The following is a 22,209-nucleotide window of genomic DNA, read 5'->3' as shown; positions in this document are numbered from 1 at the left end:
CTAAAGATTTAGTTAAAATCAGTAAAATATAAGTATTCCTTTCTGATTCACATGGGTAAATCTATCACTATGTTAGTAAGCATGTAGAGACTTTTTATCTGCCTAGATAAAATTCTTTGATTTCCTTTCTATATCTTCATTCTAAAAACTAGGTAAATATCAAAATACAGCAAAACAAGATTACTATGACTTTAAAATATTTGTTTTTATTATCTTTAAGTAGTTGTAGAGAGAGGTTTTAATTTATGAATACAATGCATCTTGAAGACTATATGACTTTGCCAAAAGAGAGGGCTATTTTTATTTTTTACCTTTCATTTGGCTAATACATATTTTACATTATATTTGAAGAATATAATGTATTTTAATTAAGTACACAAGATATAGTCAATAAATCTTTGGACTTAGATATTCCATCACCATTTACCTACCTAAACCATTATATAAGTAGTGCATTTATACAATGTTCTGAACATAGAATCCTGGAATTAAATAGAGTGTGACTAAGAATAAAGAAATAAGCAGGCCTGACTCTCCTAAGAAGGTACACTGTCATTCTAATATTTTGAAATCACTTTTTTTTCTTTTTTTATTGTGAAAATACTGTACAGAGGGGTTACAATTACATGGGCAAGATAGTGAGTATATTTCTTATCAAGCATTATAGCCTCCTCCTTTGTTTCCCCTTCCCCCCTTCCTTCCATCCCCACTTCTCCCCCACCCAACCCTCCCCCCCATACCAAAGTTGTAAAGTTCGTTTTCGACATAACAATTTGTACGTCTCATTGTTGCAATGGGTCCACCTGTATCCCTATTTAAACATTTTGAAATCACTTTGAAACACTAATTCAAGTGACCTTGACTTACTGACCCTTTCTAAATATAAAAAAATAAAGAAGTCATTAATCCTTCAAGGCTACTAAAAGAGTAAAATAACCTTATAGAACTATGCTTGGTACTTAGTTTGGGGGGCCATTATTATGGGGGCAATTAAAGGCATTCATTTGAAATAATAATCCAGATGGGCTGTGGTGGATCACATGAATAGTCTTAGCTGCTCAGAAGGCTGAGAAGAAGATCTTGGTTCAAAGCCTGTCCATGCATAAAAGTGCATGAGATTCCATCTCCAAATTAATAAGCAAAAAGCAAAGTTGGAGGTATGTTTTAAGTGGTGATAGACCAGGTAAATGAACAAGCAAGCCAAGCAAGCAAAATGCAATGAATTCAAATCCCAGTATTGCCAGAAAATAAAACATAAACAAATATATGGTAATATATTGATTCCATTTACCTGGTGCAAATAAAGTTGATGGCTATGTCACAGTCAAATATTTACTATTGGGAGAAACATTTTGATTAATTTAAGAGTGATATTGGTTACTGTTGCCCCAAAATACTAAAGTTTTCAACTTGCTCTGAATATTTTGTAGAACAGAGTTTAGATTTCTCTGCAGGCGTATTCTATGTAATAATTCTCTAAAAGATTCTTGTTAAACTGCGCTCAAACTATAGTAACATATGCTCATAAATTTTAGATACCAGACTAAACCAAGTTTTGTAAAAAATTGAGATTTCACAAATTTCTTGAAAATTAGTTCTCAAGACACATATATCCTTTTGTTATTTCCCTTCCCCTCCCCAAATTAGAAAATTGTATATACAAGATGCAGGGCACCAGCATCAAGTACAGTGAAAACAGGGTTTATACCGTGGGGGAAGAACATACAAAAGAAACAAAAAAAACATCACATAGTACATTTTAAATACGTTAAAAATAATATCAAGCAAGAAAAAAAAACAGTTGTGTCCCTATGTTGGGGTTCATTTCACTTAACAAAATGCTGAAATAAGGATATAGGTTGATCCATTACAACAATGAGATGTACAAAACAATATGTTGAAAATGAACTTTACAACTTTGCACGGGGGAGGAGGGGAGGAGTTCAGAAGGTGGCATGGGAAGGGGTGATAGGGGAAAAACAAAGGAGGAGGTAACAATTCTCCATAGGAAATGTAATCATTACCTTACTCATGTAACTGTAACCGCTCTGTATGGTATTTTTACAATAAGAAACATGCAAAAAAGAAACATTTACTTTCTCCTATTTATTTATCAGTATGTTCAAACCTCAAGTGAATTTCACCCTAATCCAACAGAAAGTTTTGTTTGCCAGAAAAATGTTTATTTACTTCAAATGAAAGTTAAGTTTTGGAGAGTTTAAATATAAAAGAACACTTTAAGTTATTGTTTTTCATTATTGTTGTGTTATTGGTTTTGTGCCAGCACTGGGGCTTGACCTAAGAACCTGTAGCTTTTGCTTAACTTTTCTCTCAAAGCTGTTTCTCTACTATTGGAGCCACATCTACACCTCTGGCTTTTTGCTGATTAAGTCTGATGGACTTTCCTTAATTTGGCTGGCTTCAGATCAAGATCCTATGAGCTCAGCCTTCAGAGTAACTAGGTTTACTAGCTGAGCCACCAGTACTTGGACATTTTTTAATCATTTTTTTGTGAATTTTTGTAATATCAAGTAACTCTCAGGTAAATTTTCAACTCCCAGAGAGTGTAACTGCTAAAACTCTCATCTAACATGTAGGCCAGGAAAGGATTATAGTGTATACTGAATAGTTAATAGTATACTGGAGTATAAAAGTCAGCATTTTGAGAATTGCAACTAACTATAATATCAACTTCTTTGAAACTTCTGCCACATAAGTTTATACAAACCATTTCAAAACTCTGTACTTCAACTACTTACAAAATCAGAGTCTGGAATGGGCAATTCCAAAAGCCCCTTTCAATGTACCTAAAAATGCCATAGTAAATGACTTAAAAACAGGAAGGGCTAGTTACATTATTTATACTACTTGCTTTTCTTCTCATGTGAATTTTCCTTTTACAGGGACCTGACTTCACATTCCAGCATGTGTAGCAAGCATAACTGAATTTTGCAAACAGAAAAAATGGAAAATTCGAGGGTTGTAAAGCAACATGGAAAACTCATCTTCCGATCTGAAATACTTTAAGGGTGCTTTAAAAAGGGTGCTTTAAAACAGCAGTGATCTTTTCACACTTAATACTTAAATCTGGAGTACTTCATACTGTGGAGGTAGGATTAAACTTCTTTTACTAAATGCTCCTGTAACTTTCAAAAGTAATTTTCTAGTGATTTTCAAAAGCATTTTCAGTAAGCACAAGACCATATTAGCATGCATGTTCTTCACAATGTAGGAAGAAACAACGTAAACATCATAACAATAATAATCACTTTGCATTTTTGGTAAATTTCAAGTGACAAACATCTATCTATCTATCTATTTAGGAATGAATCTGTCATCGATCCATCTGTCATCTTTCATTGATCTATTGTTATAAATATAAATAATATAGATATGTTTATAGATATCTATTGTTACAGACATAAATGATATGGATATATTTATGGGTATAAATGATAGATATTGATACAGAAAGATATATAAATATTTTATATATCCAATAAAAATATTAGAAGTGCATGGTCTTCTTTTATTTTCCCACACTTCTTGATAGCAAGAATGGTATAGCTGGACACCAGTGGCTCATGCCTGCAATTCTAGCTACACACAAGGCTTAGATTTTATGATAAATGTTCAAAGCAACCTTTCTTTGATTTGTTGTGTTTCTGAGTCTCTATTAAGAAAATTTCAGCCTGTGCCAAGGAGACTTTAGGTTTCTCCTATTCTGTCTTGTAATGTTTTCAGGGTGTCTGCTTTGACTCCAAGGTCTTTGATCCATTTGGAGTTGATTCTGGTGCAGGGTGATATATAAGGATCTAGCTTTAGTTTTCTGCAGGTAATTAACCAATTTTGCTAGTACCATTTACTGAAGAGGCTGCCTTTCTTCCATTCTATTTTTTTAGCTCCCTTATCAAAGATTAGATGGGTATAGGTCTGTAGGTTCATTTCTGGGTTTTCAATTCTATTGCATTGGTCCTGAGGTCTGTTCTTGTGCCAGTACCAAGCTGTTTTGATAACTATGGCTTTGTAATAGAGTTTGAAGTTTCGTATTGACATTCCTCCAGCACTGTTCTTTCTGTTAAGGATCGTTTTTGCTATTCGGGTCTTTTATTATTCCATATGAATTTTTGGATTGCCTCTTCTATTTCCTTGAAAAATGAGGTTGGAATTTTGATAGGTATCGCATTGAATTTGTAGATAGCCTTAGGAAGTATTGCCATTTACACGATGTTGATCCTTCCAATCCAGGTGCATGGGAGGTTTTGCCACTTTCTAAGTTCTGTTTTGATTTCCTTTTTCAGGTTTTTAAAGTTTTCATCATAGAGTTCCTTCACTTCTTTGGTTAAGTTAATTCCTAGGTATTTAATTTTTTGTGGGGCTATTAAGAATGGAGTTGCTTTCCTGATTTCAGCCGCACTTTTCTCATTGTTTAAATAAAGATACAGATGGACCCATTGCAACAATGAGATACAAAAGACGCTATGTCGAAAAACTAACTTTACAATTTAGTTGGGGGGTGGGGAGGTGGGAGGTGGGAAGGTACAGTTGAGAAGGTGGAAGGGATGGGATGGTAGGGGAAAAACAAAGGAGGAGGCAACAATCCTGGATAAAAAATGTACTCATTACCTTGCTCATGTAACTGTAATCCCTCTGTAAAGTATTTTCACAATAAAAAACTTATTTTAAAAAAGGTCAAACCTGTGAAGACAAATCCTGAGAGATCCTTATCTCAAATTAACCATTAAAAACCAAGAAATGGAGTTATGATTCTAGTGGTAGAGTAACAATCTTGAGCCCAAAAGCCAAATGAGAGTAAGAAGGCCTGAGTTCAGGTCTTATTACCAGAAAAATAAGGCAGAGAGGTGTGACTTTGATTAAGAGTTCCTAACCTATTTTTATGCAAGTGATTCTAATAGTTTATGCATAGCTAAACCTACAATTCACAGCTTTATTTGCATGTGCACATGTGTGTGCATGTGTGTGTGTGTGTGTGTGTGTGTGTGTGTGTGTGTCTCAGTATTATGGCTTAAGTTCATAATTTCAAGCTGCTATCCTCAAGTCTGGAGCTCTACTCAACTACTTGGGCCACACCTCAACTTCTAGCATTTTGCCCCTTAATTTGAGATAAAAGTCTTGTGGACTTTCTGCCTGGGCTAGCTTTGCAATCCTCAGATCTCAGCTTCCTGCATAGATAAGATTACTGGCATGAGCCTACAACCTCTGGTTACTGGTCTTCCTGAGCTATGACTACAACTCTAAATATATTTTGCAAAATTAGAATGCACATAGATGTCCTAGAACATAAAATAAACTCACATTTTAAGAAAGATCATATAAGATATCAATCCAAAAATTCATATGTAACAATAAAAGACCCCGAATAGCAAAAATGACCTTCAACATAAAGAACAGTGCTGGAGGAATACCAATACCAAATTTCAAACTCTACTATAAAGCCATAGTAATCAGAACAGCTTGGTAGTGGCACAAGAACCGACCTCAGGACCAATGGAATAGAATTGAAAACCCAGAAATGAACCTACAGACCTATACCCATCTAATCTTAGATAAGGGAGCTAAAAAAATTGAATGGAAGAAAGACAGCCTCTTTAGTAAATGGTGCTGGCAAAATTGGTTAACTACTTGTAGAAAACTAAAGCTAGATCCTTATATATCACCCTGCACCAGAATCAACTCTAAATGGATCAAAGACCTCGCAGTTAAAGCAGACACTCTGAAAACATTACAAGATGGAAGAGGAGAAACCCAGGTCTCCTTGGCACAGGCTGAAATTTTCTTAATAGAGACCCAAAAACACAACAAATCAAAGAAACTTTAGACAAATGGGATTGCATGAAATTGCAGAGCTTCTGCATAGCAAGGGACATAGCTAGCAAGATCAATACAAAGCCCACGGATTGGGAGAAGATCTTCACTAGCCATACAACGGACAAGGGTCTCATATCTAAAATATGCCTGGAACTCAAAAAATTAAATCCCCCAACAATAAATCTTCAAAGAAACAACTGCCCAATAAATAAGTGGGCTAAAGACTTAAAGAGAAACTTCTCTGAAGAGGAAAGAAGGATGGCCAATAGACACATGAAGAAATACTCAACTTCCTTAGGCATAAAAGAAACGCAAATCAAAACAACATTGAGATACCACCTCACTCCAGTTAGAATGGCTAAAATCAAGAACTCTAAAAACAACAGATGCTGGAGGGAATGTGGCCAGAAGGGAACCTTACTGCCTTATTAGGGAGTGTAAACTTGTTCAACTACTTTGAAAAGCAGTATGGAGTTTCCTCAAAAGACTCCACATAGAGTTCCCCTATGACCCAGCAATCCCACTTTTGTGCATTTACCCAAATGTTCACAAGCAACACCACACTAAAGCTACCAGCAAGACTATGTTTATTGCAGCATTATTTACCATACCTAAGATATGGAACCAACCCAGATGCCCCTCAGTAGAAGAATGGATCAAGAAAATATGGTATATATACACAATGGAATTCTATGCCTCCATCACAAAGAATGACATTGCCCCATTTGTTAGGTAATGGAAAGACTTGGAAAAATTATATTAAGTGAAGTAAGCCAGGCCCAAAGAAACATAGGTCCCATGATTTCCCTTATTTGCAATAACTAGTATATGTCTGAGTCAAGCAGAAAAAGTCAGATAAGTTGATGTTAGGGAAATGAACCCTAAGATATGTATTCAATTTTTTTTCTTTTATGCGAATGTTTTTAAAACATTTATAAGATTTGTATGTCCCTCCCCCACAGTGTAACCCCTACTCTCACTGTATTTGATGTCGCTATAATTTGTGGAGGGGAAGGGAAAAAACAAATCATTTAAATAGGGATAAAGGTGGATCCATTGCAACAATGAGATGTACAAGTTGTTATGTTGGAAACGGACTTCACAACTTTCGTGTGGGTGTGGGGGGAGGAGGATTGGGTGGGAGGTGGGGGGTAGGATGGGAAAAGATGGGAAGGGGAAACAAAGGAGGAGGCTACCAAGCTTGATAAGAAATGTACTCATTATCTTGCCCATGTTAACCCCTCTTTACAGTATTTTCACAATTAAAAAAGAAAGATCATGTAACATAGATATATGAATGGTATATTCATGTATCTTCATAATCAGATAGGTAGTCATGTAATAGAAATATTGTTTTTTTTTAAGCTGAGAGTAACATTCAAGCAGTGATATGGACACGACACATTTTAGCACCTCGAATCTCTGAGTAAGTTCAGAGATCCTATATGCGACATTGTTGGGATGAGAGATGAGAGGGTGCTGCCAGTAAGTCTTAAAAATCCTCTTTAATTCACCCTGTATGAGAAATATAATGTGTTCAGTCTAACAACCGTATCTTTTCTTCATGTACTCTCCCATACAAATAGTTAAAATTTGACCTGTGCATATAAAATATAAAATTAAATAAAAAATTAAAACCTGGGTTGATATCTGAAAAGGGGCTAGTTAAGAAAAACTACTTATGCTCATGAAAGTGTTTAAATCTTAGGTACAAGAGAATATCATATCATTACTTTTTATTTTTATTGTTTTAAAAATTATTGTTTGTTTTATTACTAGAGAATTGATAGTCCTTAAAAATGTCAAGCTCATATTACATTGATGATTATATCTATTCTTAAAAATCTGTATTGGGTGAAGAACTTATATAAACTCTCAACAATACTTGGATCTCTCTTTTTGTTATGTTGTTTTTATGAATCCCTAGTGACTTATTCGGTCCTATTTTTAAATAAAAGGAATCTTCTGAAGTCTGTTTTTCTCTGGATTAGCTGTGATAATAACCCTCTCTAAAATGAATTAGAGTGTTGCCACAAAGCCTCACCTTAGTAGATCTCATCATTTAATCATTAAATACCATATGTTCGTTCAGGCTCCATTACCTTGGGTAAAGAGACTTAAATCATATCAAACATATTTGACCTGAGCAATCTTCTCAGATTGCCCTTGAAAAGTTAGTCCATTTTGTCATTATACTCAAAATGATTGTTATATTGTCATGTCCCTATACTTTGTCATGGATTCCATCATTTTCTTTAGTTATAGAAATGCATTTCATTAAACTAAATGCTACATAAATTGCAAATTGTAATGTGTCTAAATTGTAAAACATATTAAAGACTATAATAAAACATATTAAGAAATTATTTTTCAGAAGTGAAACAAGAAAATTTTTTGATTGTATATAATTGATTCAACAAACATTGCAGTAAAATACTATAGTAAAAATAGTTCTTCAGCTGGGTTTTCATAGTTCACACTTGAAATCCTAGCTACTCTGAAGGCTGTGAGTTGAGGGTCACAGTACAAAGCCAGCCAGGCAAGAAAGTCAATGGGACCGTTATCTCCAATCTCATAAATTATAAATATATAAATCTATATCCAAAGTGAAATTGCAGCCCAAGTAGTAGAGTGAGCTTTGAGCACAAATGTCTGGGACAGTATACAAATTCTGAGTTTAGGCTCCTAGACTAACACCCAAAAAGAGAACAAAAACTAAATAATTTTCATGGTACTTAGCAATTAAACATGAGGAGAGAAGCTCAGAGGCATTATGAAACTTGGATAATATCCTTCAGTTACTGTTCAGCATAGCCAAGATAAGAATTTAAGACTGTCCAATTTCATTGCATGGCCCAAGCAATTTGAATGATATGACCCTTCAATTACTCAGACTAATAAAGTTTCTTCATCTAATGTATCTGAGAAATAATCTATAGATCAAGCATCTTTAATAGGAAAAGAAAAAGTATGCTTTAGGTTACAGAATATTTTTTCCTGTGAAGCTAGTTTACATTTTTAAAATATCTACAAGGGTCACAAGGTAAGTTTATGTCTAAATTTCCAGATGCTTTCAAACTGATTCTTACAGTAGCTATACCACTTTAAATTCAAAGAAGCTTGATTTTTATTTTGGAATTAAAACAGAAACTCATCCACTGATATAAATCACAAGCCTGTCTAAAAATTAGGTGCTAAAATCGTTAATGAACTGAATTTTTGTGTTCACTCCAACTTTCTACGTCAATAATCTTACTTTCAGTGTGCCTTTATTTGGTGATGGGATATCTACTTGTTAACTTAAGGTTAACTGAGGTCATACACATGGGCTTTTATTTGATAGGATTAGTATCTTTATAGATGGCAGAATTTCCTTCCACTCTTCCATTTTCCCTCTCTGCCTTTAATTGCCCTGTCTCCGATGGCCTTCTCTCCATTTCCCTCCTTAGACATCTTCCTCTCCATTGTCTTTTCCTCTTTTTCTCTTTCTCCTGGACCCTCTCTTTGTATAAACTGGGATGGAAGGCTCTGGAGGCCTAGGAGAAAACTCTCACAAGACCCAATCCCTCTGTGCACTTTGATTTACTCCTTTCTTCAGAACTCAGAAACAACTAGTCTCCAACTAGTCTCAACAAGACTAGTGCATATTTCAAAAATAAATTCAGTTACGAACTTGAAAGGTATCATAAGACCAGGAAAAGCATTCGATACTGAAGTTCAACTTGATAGAAACCTGGAAGACTTTATCTATCTGGATACCTATCTATCTGTCTGTCTCTGTCCGTCTACTATCATCTATCTCTCTATCCACCTATTTATATTCATTAATTTTTTAGTGCAAGTACTCTGCTTGACCTTAGGTCTGAGGCATTCTCCCATAGCTTTTGGTGCTTAAGTCTAGTGCTGTATCACTTGAGAAATATCTCTACTTCTGGCTTTTTGCTGGCTAATTGGAGATAAGAACCTTATAGACTCTTCTGCCTGAGCTGGCTTTGAAGCTTAGTTCACCAATTTCAGCTCTCTGAGAATCTAGGTTACAAATGTGAGGCATCAGCACCCAGCATATGTCTTTTTAGGGTGGTTATATTCCTTTCAGAAAACTATCTTTTATTTAAAGAGTAATAAACTTTGGTATTAAAGAGCTGATGCTAGAATATAGTAACTTAAAAGAACATAAAATAACCTACTGATGTCATATCTGTACTTATAGTTCATCTGTAGATATTAAAAAATAGTTTATCTTGTTCTCACAGGCATCCATCTCCCTAATATATGCAAACAATAAGAACCAAGCTTCTTCTGAAAGAATTAGCTCACAACCAGCAGAGATTGCCTTTGGCTTGACGGAAGAACTTACCAGCATTAAAAAAAAATTTTAAAGTTTTAATTCCTGAATTAAATGTTTATAGCTAGTGTCCAAAAGGGACAACTAAAGTTATATAGAGAGAAGACAAGTAACTCTAGGCGAGTATTTGATTTTTCTTACTGGGAAAATACAGCTTAACTGTATCCATTTTACTGATGGCATTTGTGAAAAGGAAAAGAATATTTTCTTTTTCATTTGTTTCCAGCTTTCATGAGATGTAATAATGCTGTTGAAATAGAAAGTGTTTGTGTCTAAGGGAAGTTCTCTGGAGTACATACAGATTGACCTAGAACTCTGAGTGTGTAATCAAAGAGCCAGCTGAAGTAAACGCTTTGGAAGCACTTGCTTGCAGCATGTACAAGTCTAAAATGTATGTGATAGTGGCATCTCTATTAACCAATATGCATTCTTTATAATCCAATAAGAATTAAACTATGAAAGAAAGAAAATTATTTGAATTTCAGAAGACTTCTTTTGAATTAAAGCCAAAGAAGTATGCTTCCGGATACTTACCTTGTATATGCTTAATATGAATTACATCTAGAGTCTAAAAATAGTTTCATATATTGTGTGCACACATGTTGCAAGCATTCACATGCTATACACTATAGACTTTAATTAGTTAGTAAATCATTCACCAAATATTCCTACTATCTCTGTATTTGATGTTTAACTTCTTTTCTTTTTTACTTGATGACCTTCAGTTTTTATTTGTTTCCACATTATTATTCAAAAGGACATGAATTTGATAAGTTCAGATTTTCTTCATAAGGAAAATAATTTTAAAAATTTAAACACTTTTTATAATAAATCTGAAATGCTTAAAGGTAGAGTTATACCCATAATGATTTCAGTAATTAACCAAGTATGACAACAGAACTTTCTTTCCAGGATTGTCCAGACTTGATCCCAATTATTTTTCTATATCTGATATAGTCTATAGACTTTGTACAATTGGTAAGATTTCCTTACAGATGAGTAAGCCAAAGGAAAATAGTGAAAAACAACTGTTTTGCCTCTCCTGGACACATTATAGTGAAAGAAAAAGAGACACACAAAGGAACTTGATGTGTGTGTCTATAGCTTTGTTGCCTTGGCATGCATGTGTGTTCAGTTGGGCTATGTTTCAGAAAAGTACCTAGAGCAAGAATAGTAAATTTCTAGCCCCATGAACTGAATGTTGACAAGCTGGGGCCAGGCAGAACATGGTTTTGGAGATCTTAATTGTGATTATTATTACAAATCTCTGCTGGGGTACACCTGATGTAGATCAAATCAGCATTGCCAAGGAGTAGCTTTGCCTCAGATTATTGTAAAGGAAATTTGTAGACAGTGAACACAGAGCTGTAGCAAGCATGCACAATGAGAGCCACCAGCTAGAGAGTGACTGTCAAAGAAGTAACTATCAAGAAGTCCTTGATGGACAAAAACCCAAGGAGTGCAAAGGTGGATCCTCCTTGGTTCTTACATTTCCACAGGCATCTATGTGCACCAGAATAACTGGAGCCTCACAAAACAATTCATCATGCTTCTGAGCATATTGTGCTCCCTCCTGAAACTCACAATCTACCAAGCAAAACGCCCCTTTATCTTGTCACCTACACAAGCCATCCAAGGCTGTACTTTTCCAGTCCTCTGAAGAGACTCTTGAAACCTATTAAAGTGAACAGTCATTTAACTGCCATCAAGAACAAATAAGAGGAGAGCACTCTGTAGCCACCTGTGATTGGCTGAAAGCGTGGTACAGGCAGCCATGTCCCAATGTGGAAAATGCTTGGGCAAGCAAGCTAAGTCAGGGTGCATTCCTATTTATACACTAGTTTATATTGTTGAGGATTTCAATAGCACTCCAGGTAAACATCGCTCTTTTCTCTGAACACTCAGGCCAGACATACAGGAAGAATTTCCAAGGTGTACCTGCCAGTTCAGACTCAATGGTGACTTGTTGCATTTTTTAATTTTCAAGAGTTCTTATAAAAACGAAATCTTTGAGCCAGGTGCCAGTTGCTCAGATTTGAGAACTGCGGTTCGAAGCCAGCTCTGGCAGGAAAATCTGAAACTCTTATTTCCAATACACTACCATAAAATTAGAATGCTCCTGTGGCTCAAGTGGTGTATGCCTGCATTGGGCAAAAAAAGCCCTGACTTAGGATTGGCCAAAGAAAAAAAGAAAGAAAGACAAACAAGCAATTAAAGTAATCTTTGCACTCGCAAATGCCATTTGTCTTGAAGAATGATGCAGACTAACATAGCAGTTTTGAAGATTTAAATGACTATTTGATGGAACCAAGTGTTTAGCATTTTATAAGGTACACATCATATAAGATGTAATATAATAATTAGAACTAAGATTAATGCATCGTATGTAATTTGAGGGGGTTCTACATATGTGAGTAAATTTATTTTTAAAACTATGTCCTTCAGAAATACTGCTTTGTTTTTTTTCCTTTCATGCAATTGTTTCTAACATATTTATGAGATGATTTCTATGTTGTTTTGTATGTTCCTCCCCCATGGTATAACCCCTGCTTTTGCTATATTTGATGCTAGTATAATTTGTGGAGGGGAAGGGAAAAAACAAATCGTTTAAATAGAGATACAGGTGGACCCATTGCAACAATGAGATGTACAAGTCGTTATGTTGAAAAACGAACTTTACAACTTTGGTTGGGGGTAGGGGGGAAGATCAGGTGGGGGGAAGGGGGGAGTATGGGAAGGGATGGGAAGGGGAAACAAAGAGGAGGCAACAATGCTTGGTAAGAAATGTAATTGTTATCTTGCCCATGTAATTGTAACTCCTCTGTACGATATTCTCACAATAAAAAATTATAATAAATAAAAAATTTTTAAAAAGAAATACTTCTTTAATGAGAACTAGCAACTTACATCCTATAATTACAATATAAGAGACCAAATTATTTGATATATTTGTCTATAATGATTAAAATGATTAAAAACTATACTGTAAGAGTTAATATTTGTGTGTTTGTGTGCATGTACGTCCATAAGGGCTGATGTGCACACACATACACATGTGTATCAGTTCTGGGATTTGAATTCAGGGCCTCATGGTATTGGTTGGCTTGGGTATTAAAGGCTGGCACTCTGCCATTTGATCCACACCTCCATTTCTGGCTTTTGGTTGGTCAATTGTAGATTAGTCTGCCCAGGATAACTTCAAATCTGGTTCCTCAGTTCTCAGCCTCCTGAGAGCCATGGGTAACCAATTTACAAGTTTTTCTATAGACAGAATTACAATTTGTTTATTTTCAGTCATCTGTTTAAAATTCTGCTCAAAGATACTGAAAAGTACTAATGACTATAATGTCTTTCTGTAGTTTATTTTTGAACTCTAAAATAATTCCCTTCAATCCCACATAATTGTTGCTTTTAACCCTAGAATTAAAATTCTTATAAACCACTAGTATAAAGGATTTTATTTTCATGTTCGTAAAATGTCTGAGATTGCATATAAAAAGAGAAGGTTTTAACCGAAACATATAGAGAGGACGATAAACAAGAGCCTCAGCCTTAATCTTATTTTATTTCAGCAGATCTTAAGCCTTACAGCTTACTTCATTTGAGAAGTACAGATCTTTGACAAGGCTTCACTGGAACATTTCCTTCACATGCTTCTAAAATCTTATTTAGTAATATGACCTATCATCTTCTTGTAACATGGGATGGCATACAAGCTTTTTCAAAAACAATCCCTAGATTCTCTATTTCTCAGAAAATGTGAAGTAACTATTATAGCATAGAATCGCCTTGAAAATGCAACTTGATCACTTTCATCGTTGGGCATTTTTATATATAAAAATGCTTAAAAGAAAGCATTGGTATTCGCACCATTTGAAGAAGCTCTTAAACTGTTTGTGAAAAGTTGTTATTAAAGACAAAATAAATATTCAATTTGCCGTTCATTATAAACTATATTTCTCCATCAACAAATAATTTTATTTTATTGAATAATATTAACTAATAAGGCAGAATATTTCTTAGGATTTAAAAATAATAAAGTAGATTTATTTTCTTTTTTTTGGGGGGGGGGGGTCTGGTCATGGGGCCTGAACTCTGGGCCTGAGTGCTGTTCCTCAGCTCTTCAGCTCAAGGCTAGCACTCTACCACGTGAGCCAGAGTGCCACTTTCGGCTTTTACTTTTTGCTTATGTGGTGCTGAGGAATCGAACCCAGGTCCTCAAGCATGCAAGGCAAGCGCTCTAACACTGAGCCACTTCCGAGCCCCTAAAGTAGAATTCTTAAAAAAAGATTTTATTGCTTAAATATTACTCCTAAAAATAAATCTTTAAACTAAGTTTGATTTTTTTAAATTGAAATATTACCTCAAAACTTCAGAACGTTAAGTTAGGAAATGAACTATAATAATGCTGAAAAAGGCAAAAGCAACAGATATAGACAAATTTGTTTATAATCTAATTTTAACCTAAGCCTCCAATTTATGATTTTACAAATTAACAAATATTATTTTGTATTGGATTTTCTTTGCTTATATTCTTTTTTTTTCTTTAAATTTAATTATTGTCAGATCATTGAACCAATTGCATCCCAGACATGTCATTTCTCTTGTCTGGTGCTGTTTACTGCCGAATGAAAATCAATGTCATGTCATCATTAACTGTTCTAAAGAATGTGAGTATTGATTCCACAACTCCATTTCACTATTTTTGGGAACCCTTTGTTTTCTGTCTTGGGAGTTTCTTTTCTTGCACAAATGGGATCATAAATGGGATGAAGCATCATGTGGTCCTATTTTATTGACTACCCCAGCTCTACCTCTTTAGTCTGAGTCATGTTATCATTAGTTCTATTCTGATTTGCAGTGGCAAGCCTTTCTTTTATTTCCTAGAATCTCTGCTGTTTTTCTTTTAAACCCAGAGCCTTTCATAGACATATTTCTTTAACTTGACTTTTTTTTTTCTTCTCCTCTTCTTTAACTAGAAAACTTTTACTTACTCAATAGGTAGAAACTCAAAAATTACTTTCCTAGCAAATAGTTAGGAAGACTCTTCTCTGTCTTATTGGCATTTGATACCTTCTATCAGAGCTGCAGCAAGATTTGTATGTATACATACATTTTTGTGTTAGCTATTTCCAATTGACTCTTGGATCCATGAAGACAATCATTTGTATTGCTAGGAACATTGTCCAGTGCTTTGAATGTGTTTAGCAAAGGTTTGGCTACAGAATGTTTAAGTGTAGAAATATTTGGCAGCATTATGAAGCAAAGTGAACTGGGTAAGTATGGTTTCTTAACTTGTTTGTGTTCTCTCTCTAGGTATACATATATGCTGAGTAATTTTATGTTTGTTTTTAGCAAATGGAATTGGGGAGAAAACAACTCATTTAGTTCTATTTTAGCTACAAACATTTGTAAACTTATTTCTCACTTTTTTGGGTCACAACTAGTTTTTTTATTTAAGTGGATTGTTTAAATGATAATTTTAAGTGTATTTTTTAAAACACTAAACAGTTTTAAATATAGGATTTGCAGTTATTTATTTTGTAGTTGCCACTAATGAATTAGATGCAAGCAAGGAGAACAAAGATCAGTAATAGATAAGCCAGAATTTACTGGACAATTATATATTGATTTTAACTCTTGTCAATACCTCAACAAGGCTTTTGTGGAAATTGACAAGCTAATTATTATACTGCAAATAGTGAGAAATTTCTGGATATTGCTAAATAACTATTAGATATGGAATCATGAAGTACAAAATGCAAAGTCATATCTTAAAGGTATAATTACTAACACTATTGTGCTTGGAACACTTGGACATGTAGAATGAGAAACAGAATCTATGCATCAAGATATATGTATGGAAACAAATCTATGCATATAGTTAAGATTGTTAGATTATGGAAATCTATTACATAATCCCTAAGAAAAGATGCAATGATCAGTTCTCAATGATAAAAAAACAAGAATGATTCTCTCATCAAAATCAACATTGCCAAAGATTTAATATTTTTAAATTAATTTACTTTGTTGTTATTATAAAAATGATGTTTAGAGGGATTACAATTATATGAATAAGGTAATGAATACGTTTCCTATCATACAGTTTCTTCTGTTCCCTCACTCTCTCCCTCTCCCTCCCTCCCATCTCTACCACGAGTTGTATAGTTCACTGTCATCACTGTCCAGTGAGTTCCACTGCTTTACTTTTTCAAACTTTCACTTCTACTTCTGAAAATTGTAAGAATTTATAAAGTAACATGTCCAAATTTTCCTACACTCAGTAAGAATTTAAGTCCCTGGAGGCATAAAACATAAACAGATTAGTAAACTAGATTACACTGAAATAAAGAACTGTTTATTTAAAACTTCAACATGTAGAATGCACTTAAAAGCCAATATCAGGGGGAATTTATTTTTATACCACATATAAGTGACAATAATATCAAAGCAGAAATATATAATGATTTTCTATGACTCAAGGAGAAAGGCAAACAATCCAATGTAAACATTAGTAATGATTTCAACAGACACTTAGAAAATATACAAAAAACATTGCCCAGGTTGTGAAGGCACACATGTAAGATCATTCAGCTTCACTAGAAACCAGAGAAAACTTCTAATTGAAACCCAAACTAGGAAGCACTGGCATATATTAGTCTGGCAAAAAGTAAATGAGTAAAATAAAAGAAAATACAGTTTGCTACAGGATCACATTAGACAGAATTACCATAGTGGTTTCTAGAATTAACATCACCTGCAGTACCATTGCTTAACCAGGAGAAGAAAGTACTAAGTCTACCTGTGTCCACAGCTATGTATTTCATGAGATGCATGCTTATGATGGTAGTACTTAAAATCAACAAGTAACCACTGTTCATTTGAAAAACAATTCTGTAAGTCAGTAAGGCTCTGGTACTTCATGTGTGTAATGGTGGCTACTCGGGATAAATATATGAAGAGAAATATATGAGCCATTTTCATCCTGTTTTTTGTTTTGTTTTGTTTTGTAAAGATCCTGTCCAGGGGGGTTACAGTTACATGAGTAGAGTAATAAGTGCATTTCCCATTGAGCATTATTATCCCCTACTCTGTTTTTCCCCTACTATCCCTTGCCTTCCTACCTCCTCAACTTCTTCCTCCCACCATCCCTGCCGAAGTTGTAAAGTTCTTTTAAAACATAGTGTCTTGCACATCTCATTGTTACAATGGGTCCACTTGTATCATTATTTCAGCATTTTGTTATTTCCCTTCATTTAAAATTAATCAACAAAAAGCTGAAAATAAGGGTATTACTCATGTGGTAGAGCGTCAACCTGGAGTGGAAAAAGCCAAATGAGAACTGAGTTCTAAGTTCTGGCCCCAGCAGTGATACCCAAACACATATATTCCTGTCCCGCCAACACAACTCTCTCTCTCTTTCTCTCTCTCCCTGTCTCTCTCTCACACCCACTACACACACCACACACACACACACACACACACACACAAACACACACTAAATTCTGTAATTGAATATGTCCAGGCAAGTGGCTGCTGTTTTGTTCAAACATCTCTCAGAACAATGCAATTCTTGCCCATCTCAACAAAGAGCTTCTTTATCAAATATCCCTCTCCTCATATATACCCTTCCTAACTTTCCCATGAACTATAGTTTCTCCAAGTTAAAACATCCATCTTAAAACTTAAAGAGAATAAAATACCTTAGAAGTCCTACTGAGATGGCATTCAATTTTGGTCTACTGTTTCCCTCTGTGAAATAGTGGTAGTAAGTATTGTTTGATCAATGGGCTATTATAATGGTTTGGGGGAATTTGATTTTTAGCTCACTTAGCAATCTAGTAACACTGGAGACATTGATTCCTGAGGAAGTAATAAATCCATTCCAGGGTGTATGTGTGTGGGGGGTGGGTGAGTGTGGGTCTGTCCTGTATATCTCCTAGAAGAAGTACTTAAAAGAAAATCCTTAATTGCTCTTGGAAAGAATCCAAAAACCCATCAACACTAGAACAATAGCCTGTTTATACATCAGGTTGTTTTATAGAAATAAAAAATAAACTAATTATTATTACAACTACCACCATGGCATAATTAAAGTGTAAAATTGTCCTCTATTATCAATAAGTGTTTGTACCATTTTCAAATTTAATCTCTAATACATATGTTTGATAATGATACTTAAAAGTCTAACATAACTTTTGTTTTCTGAATTAATATTGTGACTTTCCAAATACATTCTTGATATTCTTTCAGAAATGTACATTACCATGTTTATTGTGCCTCTGTTGATCTCAAAGGATATACTTGACTTTCTCATCACATAGATATCTGATATTTCATATTATCAATCACTTGTTTTCTGTTTTCAAAAAATATGTATTTCAGTCACTTTTCAAATGTACTCTAGGAACTATTAAATATTTGTGTACCTTTATTCTCTCAAAACAACTTCTATAGAGGATTTTAGGGGTGAATATGTTGAGAGTATATGTGTAATTAAAAACCTTCTTAAATGAAAATATTTCATTTTGAGAACTTTACTGTAGTCTAAAATTCTACCTGTCAGCTTTTTCATTTCTTCTAGTGTGCAGATTTTGAGTAATCAGTAAAAGCAGTGTTCCAAATTCTTCTGTCTATAGTTTTATGCACACAATAAATCTCATAGACCAAAAAAAATAAACAGAGGAAGAAATGCTTGAGAAATAAATGAAAGCTTTAGAATTTATTTAGAAAATTAAAAATCTGAATAAAAGGATACCTATAGGAGAGAATTTTTTTTCAAAGAATTTAATAGGCTATTTACCTCTCCTAAGAAGAGTTGGGATTAAGACTGACAAGTGTCACCTTAGGTTTCATTCTCCTGCATCTTAAACTGGATTGTGGTTACAAGGGCTCATTTTATATTGTTCACTAAGTTGTAGACATTGAGCATATTCTCATTTGTATGATAAACTTTGTGCTGGAAAAATTAAATTATAAAATTATATTCCAATTTAATGATATTGGTAAATAAGCAATAATTACTACAAATAACATTTATTTGAATTATGTAAAAATTATATTTTCATGCTTCACAGATTTTTTTGGGGGGGGGGGGGGTCCGGTCGTGGGGCCTGAACTCTGGGCCTAAGCACTGTCCCTCAGCTCTTCAGCTCAAGGCCAGCGCTCTACCACTTGAGCCACAGCAAGACTTCTGGCTTTTTTCTCTTTGTTTCTGTGGTGCTGAGGAATTGAACCCAGGGCCTCAGGCAAACAAAGCAAGCGCTCTACCACTGAGCTAACTTCCCAGCTCCGCTTCACAGATTTTTAATGGGAACAACATATATTTTCACTTTTTTTGTATGTGTGTCAATGCTGGAGATTGATCTCAGGGCTTGTCTTGATAGTCTTTTTCCCTTAAGGCTAGTGCTCCACCATTTGCTCCATGCCTCCATGTCTATCTTTTATTTGCTGGTTAATTGGTGACAAGAGTATCATGGACTTCTCTGCCTAGTCTGTCTGTGCACTGTGATCCTCTGACCTAAGTATTTGAGAGCTAGGATCACAAGCATGAACCAGAAGTGCTCGACTATTCTCACATTTTCTTGATTTATTTGAATGATAAGAAGGGATGCTCAACCCTAGGAATCCGTGGGGGCTATTTCAAATCATAGTGCATTTTGTCTAAACTCTGCGAAGCCATGTGTGCTATACCAAAATGGAGTGTTGTCTTATGTCCACCCCTCAAATGAGATGGTTCAGTAAGTGAATGTCGGGTGAATACAGAACATGTACAAAAACATGGAAGGTCTTACCATTTCCTTAAATCTTCTTCAATTTTATTTCAGATTTTTAAACTTTTCACAATAGAGGTCTATCCCACCTTTGGTTAAGATAATTCCTAGGTTTGTTTTTATTGCGTTTTTGAGGCTATTACAAATGGGGTTGCTTTCCTGATTTCATTCTCCATCTTCTCATTGTTGCCTTACAGAAAAGGCCTACTGATTTCTGTGGGTTGATTTTATAGTCTGCTACTTTGCCAAAATTTAGGACCATGTCTGGTAGCTTACCACCTTCAAAAAGGGATAGTTCTACATTGTTCCCTAATTTTCTTTGTTCCCTATTTTCCCTTTATGCTTTTCTCTTGCCTTATTGCACTTTCTAGGAATGCCAATACTATATTGAAGAGGAGTGGAGAGAGATAAGAAAATGGAAAGACTTTCCATTTTCCTGGATTGAAAGAATTAATATAGTAAAAAATGGCAATACTGCTCAAAGCACTTTACAAATTCAATATAATAACCACCAAAATCCTAACAATATTCCACAATGAAATACAAAAAGCAATCCAAATATTCATATGGAATAACAATAACCTTGGCTAACAAAGGAATCCTAGCAGGAAGAACAGTGTAGGAGGAATATGTCTACCAAACCTCAAACTCTATGACAAAGCCATAGTAGCTAACCAACTTTATACTGGCACAAAATTAGCCCTGATTAAAAAAGAGAACAGAACAGAATACCCAGAAATTAACCCACAGACCTAAAGCCGTCTTATATTTGATAAGGGAGCCAAAACCTCTATCAGAAGAAAGCCAGTCTCTTCAACAAATGATGCTGGCAAAACTGGCTGTACATATGCATTAAAACTGAAACTACATCCTTCTATATCACTCTGCCCCAGAATCAATTCAAAATGGATCAAAGATATCAATGTAAGGCCAGAAACCATGACAATATTCCCTAGGGGTAACACTAGAGCTCCTAGGCACAGGTCAAAATTTTCAAAGAATCATAATAAATCCAAGAAAGATTAGATAAATGAAATTCTATCAAACTAAAAAAAGTTTCTTCATGGCAAAAGATAGATCTAAAAAGTTATATAGAAAGCCCACAGAGTGGGAGAAGTTTTATTTTGTTGTTGTTGTTGTTTGCCAGCTATTCAACAGACAAGGGTCTAGCATCCAAAATACACTTAGAGCTCAAAAAATTAAACTCCCCTAAAATAAACCTCAAAGAAATAACAATCCTATTAACAAGTAAGCTAAGGACTTAAAAAGAGACTTCTCAGTAAAGTAAAAATGGCCAATACACACATGAAGAAATGTTTGACAACTCTGTCCATAAAGGAAATGCAAATCAAAACTACACCAAGATCCTGCCTCATCCAAGCAAGAATGGATAGTCCTAAGAAAAGTTATAACATATGCTTGCATGGATGTATCCAAAAGGTAACTCTATTACACTGTTGGTGGGAATGTAAGATTATTCAACAACTCTGGAAAGCAATATGGAGGTTCCTCTAACAACTAAATATAGAGCTACCCTATGACCCAACAATACCACTCCTGCACATTTATCCAACAAAGCACAAACAAGGCCACACTAAAGCTACCAGCACAACTATGTTCATTCTATCATTATTTACTATAGCAAGAAATGGAACCAGCCCAGATGGCCCTCAGTGGACAAATGGATCAAGAAAATGTGGTATATACACTCAGTGGAATTCTACTCATTCATTAGAAATGATATTGTAGCATTAATAAGGAAATGGAAAGACTGGAAAAATATATTAAACAAAATAAGCCAGTCCAAGAGACACATGAGTTGCACAATTTCTCTGTAGCTGGACCGTGCGTATAAATTGTCAAGAAAACACCTTGGTTAATAAGCAAGGGATTACAAATGAATTAACTGAAGTGTAATACTCTTTATGGAGAATGTGGATAATATAATTCCTTAAAAAATATTGTCAAAGCCCAGTGAAATAAGTACTAAGAAATGGATACTTGAAAGTAGGAGGGTGGAGCCATGGACAAAAGTCGCAGAATGAAGGGGGATGTGGAAATGCAGTTAAGAATTCAGTGTATATACTATAGAATTGAGGAATAGGAAGGGCTGAGTTGAAGGGAAGTGAAGAGGTTGAAGTGGTGACACAAATCAAGATATATTGTACATGTAAACTCATTTGTTAAATGGTCAAAAAAATCTCAAAGGCAGTTTCCAGGCCCTGATCTCAAACCCCAAGACTAGCATGTGTGTGCGCACAC

The sequence above is a fragment of the Dipodomys spectabilis genome, unplaced genomic scaffold (genome assembly GCF_019054845.1).
Source record: "Dipodomys spectabilis isolate Male_0828 unplaced genomic scaffold, ASM1905484v1 ptg000363l, whole genome shotgun sequence".
Lineage (NCBI taxonomy): Eukaryota > Metazoa > Chordata > Mammalia > Rodentia > Heteromyidae > Dipodomys > Dipodomys spectabilis.
Note: the sequence above shows the minus strand (reverse complement) of the source record.